The sequence below is a fragment of the Camellia sinensis genome, chromosome 10 (genome assembly GCF_055761805.1).
Source record: "Camellia sinensis isolate YWXY chromosome 10, ASM5576180v1, whole genome shotgun sequence".
Classification (NCBI taxonomy): Eukaryota; Viridiplantae; Streptophyta; class Magnoliopsida; order Ericales; family Theaceae; genus Camellia; species Camellia sinensis.
This window is the reverse complement of record NC_138970.1, coordinates 41,745,230-41,758,894: the sequence shown is the minus strand read 5'-3', so window position 1 is coordinate 41,758,894 and position 13,665 is coordinate 41,745,230. Positions and strand designations below refer to the sequence as shown.

Sequence of the window (13,665 nt, the reverse complement as noted above, 5' to 3'; positions counted from 1 at the left end):
AATTCCCAAAAACAATTGCTACCCCCTTCCCGTGAGGGTACTTCAGCATCTGATGCAAAGTGGAAGAGACTACCTTGACCTGGTGCAACCACGGTCGCCCCAAGAGTAGGGTAAAGGTTGCGGGAACGTCCAAGAGATGGAATTCAATGTTGTGTTGTCCTGGACCAACCTGGGTCTGGATCTTGACAGTCCCCATCACTTCCCTGTTTTGGCTGGGCAGACATTAATAGCGAACCCAGTATCAACAAGTACCACCGGTATCCACTTGTGTCACACCCCAAATCCAGGCATGACCGGCCGTGGCCCACAGGGACTTAGCCCAAGGCACACGTAAGCCTAAACACGAATCCAATCACATTGAACAACTGAACAATAGTCCAATAATAAATAACCAAAACTCAATCCAGACATGCCACAATTATAAACGGCAAAATCAACCGTAATCAAAAGCCATCCAAACTTATGGGATATAAACAACCCACAAAATAAAATAATTCTAAATAAAACCCAATCACAAAGTATGCACAAAACTCGACAAAGCAACCTAAAAGAAAATTAAATAAATGCCCTAGAGGTCCATGCAATTGAGTCCCCGCTACGCCATGAGTCCACTCTAAGTCCATCTAACACCTGGAAATGGTAAACAACTAAGTCAGCTGATAGCTCAGTGAGTAGCAACATGGATAGTAAATACAGTTTTGAAAACAGGGTTCAATTCCAAAATAAGATATATATCACAGAAACTAGATTGGCATACAGTTTGGTAAATACAATCTGTTTCAAAAAGAAGGTTCCACAGTTCAACACATAAAATACTCATGTCTCGCAAGAACATGATAAACGACATTTTTCACTTAAAACAGATTATAACATGAACACCAATAATTTTCTGGATACCAATAAAAACAAATAATCTGCCACACATTTCTCAGGCTATAAGCCCCGTTGGATCCAATACCGAACTAAGAGTCATCCTCAGGGTGGCACCTGGGCCTTTTCTCAAAGACGATCCGATTGAAGGTCACCTAGTTGTTTTTAAAGGTCTGTTCCTTACAATCGTTGAGCACTAGAGTCATCACGGCCCAACCCGGATCTGTTCCCTAGTGGCCAGAGTCACCACACACAGTGGAATAATTTCCCTGGACTAAATACACACATGGTCCCAGTAATCAATACACATCAGTTTCGCAAAACATGGTAGTTCATTATTATAAACATGAGACCAAAACAAATAGTTTACAGTATGCCAAGTTCACACATGTTTCAGAAATAATTTGATTCAATTGATAATATAATAATTTATCAAAACAGTTTAATCATGAAACAATTTTCCAACAGTTCAGGGTAGGGGAACATTTATAAAAATATGTAGCATGAAACTACTCACCTGAAACGCAATAATATAATCCTCGAATAGAGTATGAAAGTCCAACTAGCGCCCTGAACCAAGTATAAAAACTTCACGTCACTACAAATTTAAAAATACTAAAGAATACGAACTAAGTAACCCCAAACTAAAGCGCACTAACACGGCTCAACCCAACTCACCGTTACTCCTAAATATTACCTAAGTTCATATTCTTCAAGGTCTAAAATCACCCAAGACATAGATTCCGATCGAAACTTAACTAAAAATGACTTGGAGATGAAACAGTGTTTTAAACCAGTTTTCCCAATCTATTCGCTAACTTTGAAAATTACAAAACCCACTCCACGTTGTTCGAAAAATTCCAATAACCTCCAGATGTGATCTAATACATCCTAAGTTTCAAACCCAATTGGTTTCACTTGATTTGCTTATCAAAATAATTTTCTACAATTTATTATATCCAAACAGGTTGTTTTCTGCAGCACTTTAAAGAAATTGATGGTTCTCTTAATATACACGATCAATCAATGCAAGGCCAAAAACGTGCGAAACTAGACTCGTAACCGGTTCTAATGACACTAATTTGATAATTTTTGGATTTATACCCAAAGAGAACAACACTCCCGAATTTCCTGTTTTGGACTGGTTTTCTGGACAGATTTGAATACCTCAATTTATATGGATTTTGACCCCCAAAAATTATGAAAAAAATCAGATATACAATTCAGTATGTAATTAATCTACTGTAAAAATTTCAATTTAAAATTCATCCATTTGATATGGTTTCTTGATTTTTAAAGTTTGCTGTTCTGAACAGAATTTTATTTTATTTTTTGTTTGTACTAAGAAATACTCCATTATTAAGTTATCACTTAGATTCCTATTTCCCGAAACTCAACTGGTACAACCTTCAAACACAACACTTAACTATGCACAGCCATTTAATGTCCACTATAGCACTTTCAACAGTGGAGAACCCATCACTAGAATTCACAAAAGGAATACCTATACCCCACGTGTTGCTTGTTCTAAAATTCCATCAACACTACTTGTATGAGCACTAAAAATATTAATAAAATCCCAATCAACCACCATACTATTGCACTGCTTCCTCACGACAATACTCAATCAAAGAAAATATGATCATAGATAATAATGAATCAAGAAAACAGGGAAGGAAGATGGTGAAAATGCATACCCAAGACAATGAATTCACTTGAAACCTAATGGTGTGCCTGCTTGCCACTCTCTTCCCCTCCCTTTTTGACTAACGGCTGCTGCTACTTGGGGTGAGTAAATAAGATTGTAGGGTTTTGTTTTGTTTTTATTTTATACTAGTGTTGGGCAACATAGGTCAAATAAATATATAAATATACAAAACATATATATAAGTTATATGCAACTCAAATGGTAAGGGTTTTATATATTAACCTTGTGGTCTAGAGTTCAAGTCACACCCTCCTCTCTCGCTATATATATTTTTTTATAATAAATCTTGCCTCTAAATTAAATACTTTCACCATAAATTTATTTTAGGTTTTTTTTTTTAAATTAATTAAAAGACCCTCCAAATATTTAATTTGCACTTTAGAATTCACCATCAAAATATTTGAGATTGTAATATTATTATTTAATTATTTACTTAATTTTTATATTCGGGTTCTCACATTCTCCCCCACTAAAAAAAAGTTTCGTCCTCGAAACTAACCTGAGTAAATTATGAGAATAGATGTGGGTACTTCTCGCGCATCTCGTCCTCGCATTCCCAAGTCGCCTCTTCAACTAGATGATTACGCCACAGTACCTTAACCAATTTATTGACCTTTGTACGCAACCTTTTCTCTTTCGAATCCAAAATCTGAACAGGTATCTCCTCATATGAAAAATCCTCTCTAATCTGAAGCGGCTCATAATCTATCACATGCGACGGACTGTGCACATATTTCCTCAGCATAGACACGTGAAACACATTATGCACTCCTGCCAACCTAGGGGGTAGAGCAACACGGTACGCAACCTCACCAACCTTCTCCAATACCTCAAATGGACCAATGTATCTAGGACTCAACTTTCCTTTCTTTCCAAACCTGATCACTCCTTTCCATGGTGATACTTTCAAGAATACCATATCCCCCTCATGAAACTCTAAGTCTCTCCTACGATAATCAGCATAGCTTTTTTGTCTACTCTGGGCAGTCAATAATCTCTCTCTGATGGTGATAATTTTCTGTGTAGCATCCTCCACCAAATCAGGTCCCAACATTTGCCTTTCACCAACCTCATACCAACACAAAGGAGACCTACACTTCCTCCCATACAAAGCCTCATAAGGTGCTACTCCCAAACTAGAATGATAACTATTATTATAGGCAAACTCCATGAGCGGTAAATAATCATCCCAATTACCTCTCCACTCCAAGGCACAAGCCCTCAACATATCCTCAAGGGTTTGAATAGTCCTCTCTGATTGCCCATCTGTCTGAGGGTGATAAGCTGAACTAAAATTTAACTGAGTACCCATAGTTGATTGTAACGCACCCCAAAACTTAGACACAAAACGAGGGTCCCGATCTGACACTATTGACACTGGTGCCCCATGCAATCTAACAATTTCCTTCACATACAACTGTGCAAATCGAGCTAGAGAATAGGTCATCCGTACTGCAATAAAATGTGCTGACTTGGTTAATCTATCAACAACTACCCAAACTGCATCGTGATTACTTCTAGTACGAGGTAATGCGCACACGAAGTCCATGGTAACATGATCCCACTTCCACTCCGGTATAGGCAAGGGTTGTAGTTTCCCCGCAGGTTTCTGATGTTCTACTTTAACCTGTTGACACACCAAACACTGAGCCACAAATTCTGCAATATCTCCCTTCATACCATTCCACCAAAAATGTTCATGAAGATCCCGATACATCTTAGTGCTTCCAGGATGAATGCTGTAACTAGAACTATGTGCCTCCGTCATAATCTCCTTCCTCAAATCACCACTAGCAGGAACACAAATTCGGCTACGGAATCTAAGCAACCCATCATCACTAACCACAAAGTCTACATGCTTACCCTCTGCTATCTCTCCTTTAATACGCTCACACTGGGGGTCAATCTCCTGTGCTATACGAATCCGTTCTCTCAAGGTCGGTTGAACTGTCAATTGACTACAATAAGCCCTATTACCAGGTGTAACAACCTCAAGTCTCAAACGTTTCATGTCTTCCACCAAACAACTCTCAATAGACAAAGCAGCTATATCTCCAACTGCAACCTTCCTACTCAAGGCATCTGCAACCACATTTGCCTTCCCCGGATGATATAAAATATTCACATCATAATCTTTTAGTAACTCAAGCCATCTTCTTTGCCTCAAATTTAGTTCCTTCTGTGTGAAAATATACTTCAAACTCTTATGATCAGTGTAAATCTCACATGACTCTCCATACAAATAATGTCGCCAGATCTTAAGAGCAAAAATCACTGCTGCTAACTCTAAGTCGTGCGTAGGATAGTTTCTCTCATGTATTTTCAACTGTCGTGACGCATAAGCAATCACCTTCCCATGCTGCATGAGCACACATCCTAAACCCTGTCGTGAAGCATCACTATAAATCACAAAACCACCTCCATCTGTAGGTAAGGCAAGGATTGGAGCTGATGTCAATCTCTGTTTAAACTCTTGGAAACTACGCTCACAATCATCATTCCACTCAAACTTTACCCCTTTCCTGGTGAGATTGGTAAGTGGCAAAGCAATACGGGAGAATCCTTCCACAAACCGTCTGTAATACCCAGCAAGCCCTAGAAAGCTACGTACCTCCGTCACAGAAGTAGGTCGTGGCCAATCAACAATTGCTGTCACCTTCGTGCTATCCACAGATACCCCGTCTTTACTCACTACATGACCCAAAAAGGATACACTACTCAACCAGAATTCACACTTCTTAAATTTTGCATACAATCTCTTCTCCCTAAGGATCTGCAGTACTACCCTCAAATGCTGCTCATGCTCCTCCTTACTCCTCGAATAAATTAGGATGTCATCAATAAATACTACCACAAATTTATCCAGTTGGGGCTTAAATACTCTGTTCATTAAATCCATAAATGCGGCTGGTGCATTTGTGAGACCAAAAGGCATCACCAAGAACTCATAATGCCCGTAACGGGTTCTAAAAGCAGTCTTAGGAACATCCTCATCCCTTACCTTCAACTGGTGATAGCCTGACCTCAAGTCAATTTTAGAGAATACTTGAGCTCCCTGCAACTGGTCAAATAGATCATCAATGCGTGGCAAAGGATACCTATTCTTCACTGTGACTTTGTTCAGTTCTCTATAATCAATACATAATCTCATAGACCCATCCTTCTTCTTCACAAACAACACGGGTGCTCCCCATGGTGAAACACTAGGCCTAATAAAACCTCTGTCTAACAACTCTTGTAACTGAGTTTGTAACTCCCTCAACTCCAACGGTGCCATTCTATAGGGTGCTTTAGAGATAGGTGTTGTATTAGGGATCAAGTCAATGGAAAATTCAACCTCACGGTCTGGAGGAAGACCAGGTAGATCCTCTGGAAAAACATCAACAAATTCCCTCACTACAGGCAACTCCTCTAACCTCTGCTCTGGTTGTTCAGTACTCACCACACAAGCTAAATAACCACGACACCCTTTTCTCAACATTCGGTTAGCCTGAAGGGAAGAAACAAAACAAATAGAAGACCCTTTTCCATCTCCCTGAAAGAAAAACTCATGGTGTCCTAACATAGCAAAAACTACCATCTTTCTAAAACAATCAACAGAGGTATGATGCTTGGTCAACCAATCCATCCCCGAAATCACATAAAAATCCTTCATCTCTAAAGAAATCAAATCCACTGGAAAAATTCTACCATCCATCTCTATCTCACAAGATCTACAATCATCCCCTAACACCACTGTTTCTCCCAATATTACTATTCCACCTAATGGAGTAGACAAGGTAATACAAACATCAAAGGCTCACCAGGAATAGGCAATTAGTGTAGATATCTAGGTGCCAACTCTTAACCTTCAAAACGAAATTAAGAAAAGTTCAACACAAGCTTAAACAAAACTAACTTAACCAAACACTACTAAGGACTATAGGGACTCGGACCTCGTCTAATGATGAAATGCAAGATATGTAACTCGATAAACTACAGCTCTGATACCACAATTCTCACACCCCAAATCCGGGCATGACCGGCCGTGGCCCACAGGGACTTAGCCCAAGGCACACGTAAGCCTAAACACGAATCCAATCACATTGAACAACTGAACAATAGTCCAATAATAAATAACCAAAACTCAATCCAGACATGCCACAATTATAAACGGCAAAATCAACCGTAATCAAAAGCAATCCAAACTTATGGGATATAAACAACCCACAAAATAAAATAATTCTAAATAAAACCCAATCACAAAGTATGCACAAAACTCGACAAAGCAACCTAAAAGAAAATTAAATAAATGCCCTAGAGGTCCATGCAATTGAGTCCCCGCTACGCCATGAGTCCACTCTAAGTCCATCTAACACCTGGAAATGGTAAACAACTAAGTCAGCTGATAGCTCAGTGAGTAGCAACATGGATAGTAAATACAGTTTTGAAAACAGGGTTCAATTCCAAAATAAGATATATATCACAGAAACTAGATTGGCATACAGTTTGGTAAATACAATCTGTTTCAAAAAGAAGGTTCCACAGTTCAACACATAAAATACTCATGTCTCGCAAGAACATGATAAACGACATTTTTCACTTAAAACAGATTATAACATGAACACCAATAATTTTCTGGATACCAATAAAAACAAATAATCTGCCACACATTTCTCAGGCTATAAGCCCCGTTGGATCCAATACCGAACTAAGAGTCATCCTCAGGGTGGCACCTGGGCCTTTTCTCAAAGACGATCCGATTGAAGGTCACCTAGTTGTTTTTAAAGGTCTGTTCCTTACAATCGTTGAGCACTAGAGTCATCACGGCCCAACCCGGATCTGTTCCCTAGTGGCCAGAGTCACCACACACAGTGGAATAATTTCCCTGGACTAAATACACACATGGTCCCAGTAATCAATACACATCAGTTTCGCAAAACATGGTAGTTCATTATTATAAACATGAGACCAAAACAAATAGTTTACAGTATGCCAAGTTCACACATGTTTCAGAAATAATTTGATTCAATTGATAATATAATAATTTATCAAAACAGTTTAATCATGAAACAATTTTCCAACAGTTCAGGGTAGGGGAACATTTATAAAAATATGTAGCATGAAACTACTCACCTGAAACGCAATAATATAATCCTCGAATAGAGTATGAAAGTCCAACTAGCGCCCTGAACCAAGTATAAAAACTTCACGTCACTACAAATTTAAAAATACTAAAGAATACGAACTAAGTAACCCCAAACTAAAGCGCACTAACACGGCTCAACCCAACTCACCGTTACTCCTAAATATTACCTAAGTTCATATTCTTCAAGGTCTAAAATCACCCAAGACATAGATTCCGATCGAAACTTAACTAAAAATGACTTGGAGATGAAACAGTGTTTTAAACCAGTTTTCCCAATCTATTCGCTAACTTTGAAAATTACAAAACCCACTCCACGTTGTTCGAAAAATTCCAATAACCTCCAGATGTGATCTAATACATCCTAAGTTTCAAACCCAATTGGTTTCACTTGATTTTCTTATCAAAATAATTTTCTACAATTTATTATATCCAAACAGGTTGTTTTCTGCAGCACTTTAAAGAAATTGATGGTTCTCTTAATATACACGAGCAATCAATGCAAGGCCAAAAACGTGCGAAACTAGACTCGTAACCGGTTCTAATGACACTAATTTGATAATTTTTGGATTTATACCCAAAGAGAACAACACTCCCGAATTTCCTGTTTTGGACTGGTTTTCTGGACAGATTTGAATACCTCAATTTATATGGATTTTGACCGCCAAAAATTATGAAAAAAATCAGATATACAATTCAGTATGTAATTAATCTACTGTAAAAATTTCAATTTAAAATTCATCCATTTGATATGATTTCTTGATTTTTAAAGTTTTCTGTTCTGAACAGAATTTTATTTTATTTTTTGTTTGTACTAAGAAATACTCCATTATTAAGTTATCACTTAGATTCCTATTTCCCGAAACTCAACTGGTACAACCTTCAAACACAACACTTAACTATGCACAGCCATTTAATGTCCACTATAGCACTTTCAACAGTGGAGAACCCATCACTAGAATTCACAAAAGGAATACCTATACCCCACGTGTTGCTTGTTCTAAAATTCCATCAACACTACTTGTATGAGCACTAAAAATATTAATAAAATCCCAATCAACCACCATACTATTGCACTGCTTCCTCACGACAATACTCAATCAAAGAAAATATGATCATAGATAATAATGAATCAAGAAAACAGGGAAGGAAGATGGTGAAAATGCATACCCAAGACAATGAATTCACTTGAAACCTAATGGTGTGCCTGCTTGCCACTCTCTTCCCCTCCCTTTTTGACTAACGGCTGCTGCTACTTGGGGTGAGTAAATAAGATTGTAGGGTTTTGTTTTGTTTTTATTTTATACTAGTGTTGGGCAACATAGGTCAAATAAATATATAAATATACAAAACATATATATAAGTTATATGCAACTCAAATGGTAAGGGTTTTATATATTAACCTTGTGGTCTAGAGTTCAAGTCACACCCTCCTCTCTCTCTATATATATTTTTTTATAATAAATCTTGCCTCTAAATTAAATACTTTCACCATAAATTTATTTTAGGTTTTTTTTTTTAAATTAATTAAAAGACCCTCCAAATATTTAATTTGCACTTTAGAATTCACCATCAAAATATTTGAGATTGTAATATTATTATTTAATTATTTACTTAATTTTTATATTCGGGTTCTCACAACTTGTCTCTACATTCCACGGAAATGTAGAGGGGTTTGTTGTGATTTATACCCTCAGGCGGTAGTTCCTTGTCTGAAAAGGTCAATGCCGGGGAACCTCCTCCCGGGAAAACCAGCCCAACCAGCTGCTCTGGTGTAGTATCGATGGAGAGTTTGGACTTGTCCATAGCAGATAGGACAGCTTGCCTATGTACTCGCGATGCCATAAGCAGTCCCCAGATGGAGATGTCTGCTTGTATCTTCTTTAGCTGTCTCAGCACAGCTTCCTCTTCAATCTGCTTCTCTTTCTATTTCTCTGCTTCTCTATCCTTCCCGGATGCCTCGGGTTGGTCTAGGTGCGGGGGCTTGAAGTACCGCCCACTTCTCGTCATGTGATCCACCTCATCAAGATACCAAGTGTCGTCCGGTTGGCCACTTCCCCAGTCTTCGTCTGTGTGGGCAAGACATAAGTCGTCGTCTTCCCACCACATTCCACTAGCAGCCAACAGACACCTGTCTGGCTCCGGTTCAATTGCACTCGCAGTACTCTCCGTCCACATGCTCGCAGCATTCTCTATCTTCGTGCACACAGCACTCTCAGTCCCCTCAGGGCCCTTAGCTTTCCTAATTCTCTTGGCATCCTCAAACCTTTCTCGTTCCAGCTGCATCAGTACAGCTGGTTGTTCAACAATTCCCGTATCCATAATGCCCAAGTCTCGAGCGGAATTCTTAGCACCGGCACTTTCCGGCGATATAACTTGACTTCTGGCCCTTCCGGCCACAGCTGATACTCTTGCCCCTGCCGGGCCCTGTTCTGGTTGGGATTCCCCCACTACATCTGGTTGATCATCGAGCCTCCCAGTGGCCTCTACCGATTCCTCATAGTCAAACCAGTTGATTGCCGCATCTCCTGATTCCTGGTCATTGAAAAATTGCAGGTTGGCAAAGTCCTCCTCTATAGCTGTCAGATCATCTGCCCCTTGCCTAAATCCATCTCCCTGAATTACACACAGCTCTCCCGTCTCTGGCAATTCTATGCCCAGCCCAATCTGGCTTGTTGATAAGATGTACTCGCTCGGGTTGTAGGCTCCCCCAGCAAAACTCTGTTCAATCCAGATTCAACAATGCCATTCTCTCCTAAAGTCTGCCCTCCCCCATCTTTGATGGTCACCACCGTTGGCTCTGGTTGGGTTGTGGAGATGTCCAACATGCACAAGAAGTCAGTGCAGTCGGGAAGGAACACCTCCGGCTTGGGTAGGTGGGTAGGAGTAATATAGATGCTAGGATCGTAAGACACGACCCCAGTCTGGATAAAATTGATTCTATTGGGAGGGGGAGCTTGGTTATGCGGTGGGAGAGGATTGGTTGTGACATTGGGTTTGTCGGGAGGTGCAATCACCTGCTTGTCAATAAGATCCTGGATCTCGTGACGCAATCTGTAACAACGGTCGGTGTCGTGACCATGTTGTTGGTGATACGCGCAGTATTTTGCTGGGTCATGAGAGGGAGGGAGTGGATTAGGTAGTGGCCTCGACTCCAGGGGTTTCAAATGCTTTTTCCTGATCAATATCCCTAGAGCTTTGGACAGGGGCATGTATAAGGGTGTGAAGGTTCTTTGGCCTCTGGGTTGATGTTTAGAGGCTTGGTTATTACTTCCGGATGCACCGGAGAAGGGTGTGGCTGCCATGGGCCTTGGAAGGGGAGGGGGAATGGTGGTGACCATGCTCACCACTGAAGCTCTTGCAGTTGCAGCGCCACTCGGGCCTGCATTGTTGTTACGGTTGAATGTTCTCCGAGGTTGCTCCCGGTCTTGGTCAATCAGACCTTGTTTCACTGCATCCTCAATTTGCACCCCCATCTCGTGTAAATCTGAGAAGGTGGGAAAGGGGAGTACAATCATTCTCTGCATCAACTTTGGTTGGAGATTGCGCACAATCATCCGGATTTGATCTTTATCGGTGGGCCTCAAAGTCATCATCGACGCCTTTGCCCTTCACCGGGTTACAAAATCTAAAAAAGTTTCCTTGGGCTCCTGCCTTGTCGTCTCGAGATCACGAGTTGTAATCTCAATCTGAGTGTTGTACGTGTATTGCGCGACAAAGGCCTCAGCCATTTCATCCCAGTTCCTCTTCACCTCATCTTCTAACTTCGCGTACCAGGTGGCGGCCACACCTGACAGGGTTCGGCCAAATAGTGAGAGCTTCTGAGGTCTAGTTAGGCCCATTGGCCGCAGGATGTCTAAGAATAGCCGAAGATGGACCATGGGGTCCCCGGACCCGTCAAAGCGGTCAATTTGTGGCATCTTGAACCTATCGGGCAATGTCACGGCCACATCGGTATATCTGTCCTCGATGTCCGGAATAGCCTTTACCCCTTGCGATTTCTTGAAGAGCTTCTCAAGCTTGCTCAATTTCAGAGCTGTATGGTCAATCTCGAACTCAAATGGAGAGTTCGGGTGATTGGGTGTATGGGTCTTGGACAGTTGTGGCGGAAGCGGGGGCGGAGCTGGCCCCGTTGGGAGGTTCGTGTCCTCTTGCAAGTTCTGGACATTCGGCACGGTATTTTGGGTGTTTGGTGGAGTGTTCTGAACAGTAGGTGTCTGCTCAGGTAATGGAGCCCCTGGCGGAGGAGGGACTTGATGTGAAGCAGATGCCGCATTCTGCTGTTGCAGTCTGGTAATTAGCTCGGCCAGCTGGGCCATGATCTCGGCCTGTTGCTTGGCGAACTCATCTCGGCGAATGGCATCCTGCTGCATGGCCCGCATGGTCTCTTGCATTTGGCGCATCATCTCGTCGACTCCTGTTGGTGCCGCCATACTGTTTTGATCTATTTGAACTACTGGCAGATCTATCTCTATAGCAACAATGGGGATCTCAATCCGACTGTACACTGATGGGGGAAACCACTGTTCTGGTGATCTCTGTTCAGATGCACTGTGCTTTCTCTACCTTCTTCTAATAACGGGGGGTAGAGAATGAAACACTGGTTGTCCGTCAATTAGATCCTCGGATCGATTGAGTCGGCGACCTCGTGTCCAAAGTGCTCGGGGAATATCTACTGGGTTGGAAGCAATTGTGCTAGAACTGCCCCTAGTAAAAAGATAAATAAAGCAATAAGGAAATGAATAAACAGATAAACGGACAGCATAACAGCTTAAAATAAATGCATGACACACAGCCGGGCATAACAACACACAGTCGATAAGCTGAATACACACTGTCCTAAAACACTGATTATTATCCCTGTGTCACTGTCTCCAAACTGAATCTCTGATACCCGCAGATAACTAATTCCCAAATACTGACTGATGCCCGCAGGCCTGATACCCGCAATACTGAACTGACACCCGTAGGCCTGATGCCCAAACTCATACACTGATACATGCATTCCTGTAGAGACGCACTCTAAAGCACATAACAGATAAGTGAGAGCCAAAACACCCCTATGTTGGGGTAGGGTTTCCCTGTCCTATTTTGTCAGGAGCTAGGGTTTCACTACGCACGCAGCGGTTTCAAACAACCTATAAACGGGTAAGCAACCTGTCTTAGTTTGGAATGGTCACTAAGAATCCGAATATGCACTAGGTCGAATGGTCAAAAAGGGTGCCCCGGTAAAACCAGGGTTTGTGTTCCCATACTGGCAGAGCCCACAACCGGTCAGCCTTATGGTCATGCTTTGACAAGACAAGCCTCCGGCAAACCGTTCAGGAATAGCAGATGGCAAACACGGTGTCCTAGGCGCACCAATGCAAATGCAATGCAAAGAGACACACAAGTGATGCACAAAGCATACAAGTATAGACTGAATCACCTGAATTGGAACAAAACATTTCATGTTTGTTTTTGAAAGATGGTTTACTACTCGCAAGTAGGCTTAAAATGCAGATTTTGCCACCCTCAGGTGGGCTTAAGAAAAGATGGTTTTGCCACTATCTAGTGGGCTTAAAACTCGCAGTCAATGATTTGTTCCAGTTCAAATAACCCAACCTTCACCCACAGGCATTCAGGCAGTTATATCACATAAGCACATAGCCTCATGGCAAGCATGCTATTCATGGTAGTCACTCACACGCATGCAAGGATGCTAAAGCATAAAACTCACCGTTTACTCCAAGCCAAAACAAAAAACTAATTAGAATTCCATGCATGATCCTAACTATACAGAAGTGCCTAATGCAACGCATGCAAAAATGCAACTATAGCAGGCTCGGCTATTCTAAACATGGCCTATGAGATGCAACAGCTAACATGTATTAAACTTGGAATTGAAAATACAATGCAGTTAGTATGATGCGCCGAGCCCGGTGCATGCAACACAGATGAATGATGCAAACATGCTGTCATA

At 41.2% G+C, this 13,665-nt stretch overlaps 2 long non-coding RNA genes across 2 annotated transcripts; both read right to left on the bottom strand.

Moving 5' to 3' along the window:
- Positions 1 to 357: 357 nt before the first annotated feature.
- On the bottom strand, positions 358 to 2,820 carry LOC145801607 (uncharacterized). Its single transcript, XR_014343233.1, has 3 exons — positions 2,568 to 2,820; positions 1,388 to 1,440; positions 358 to 630 (listed from the first exon to the last, which is right to left on the bottom strand). It is a non-coding gene; the product is annotated as an uncharacterized LOC145801607 (long non-coding RNA).
- A 3,972-nt stretch (positions 2,821 to 6,792) lies between these two features.
- On the bottom strand, positions 6,793 to 9,221 carry LOC145801606 (uncharacterized). Its single transcript, XR_014343232.1, has 3 exons — positions 8,874 to 9,221; positions 7,694 to 7,746; positions 6,793 to 6,936 (listed from the first exon to the last, which is right to left on the bottom strand). It is a non-coding gene; the product is annotated as an uncharacterized LOC145801606 (long non-coding RNA).
- Positions 9,222 to 13,665: the final 4,444 nt, after the last annotated feature.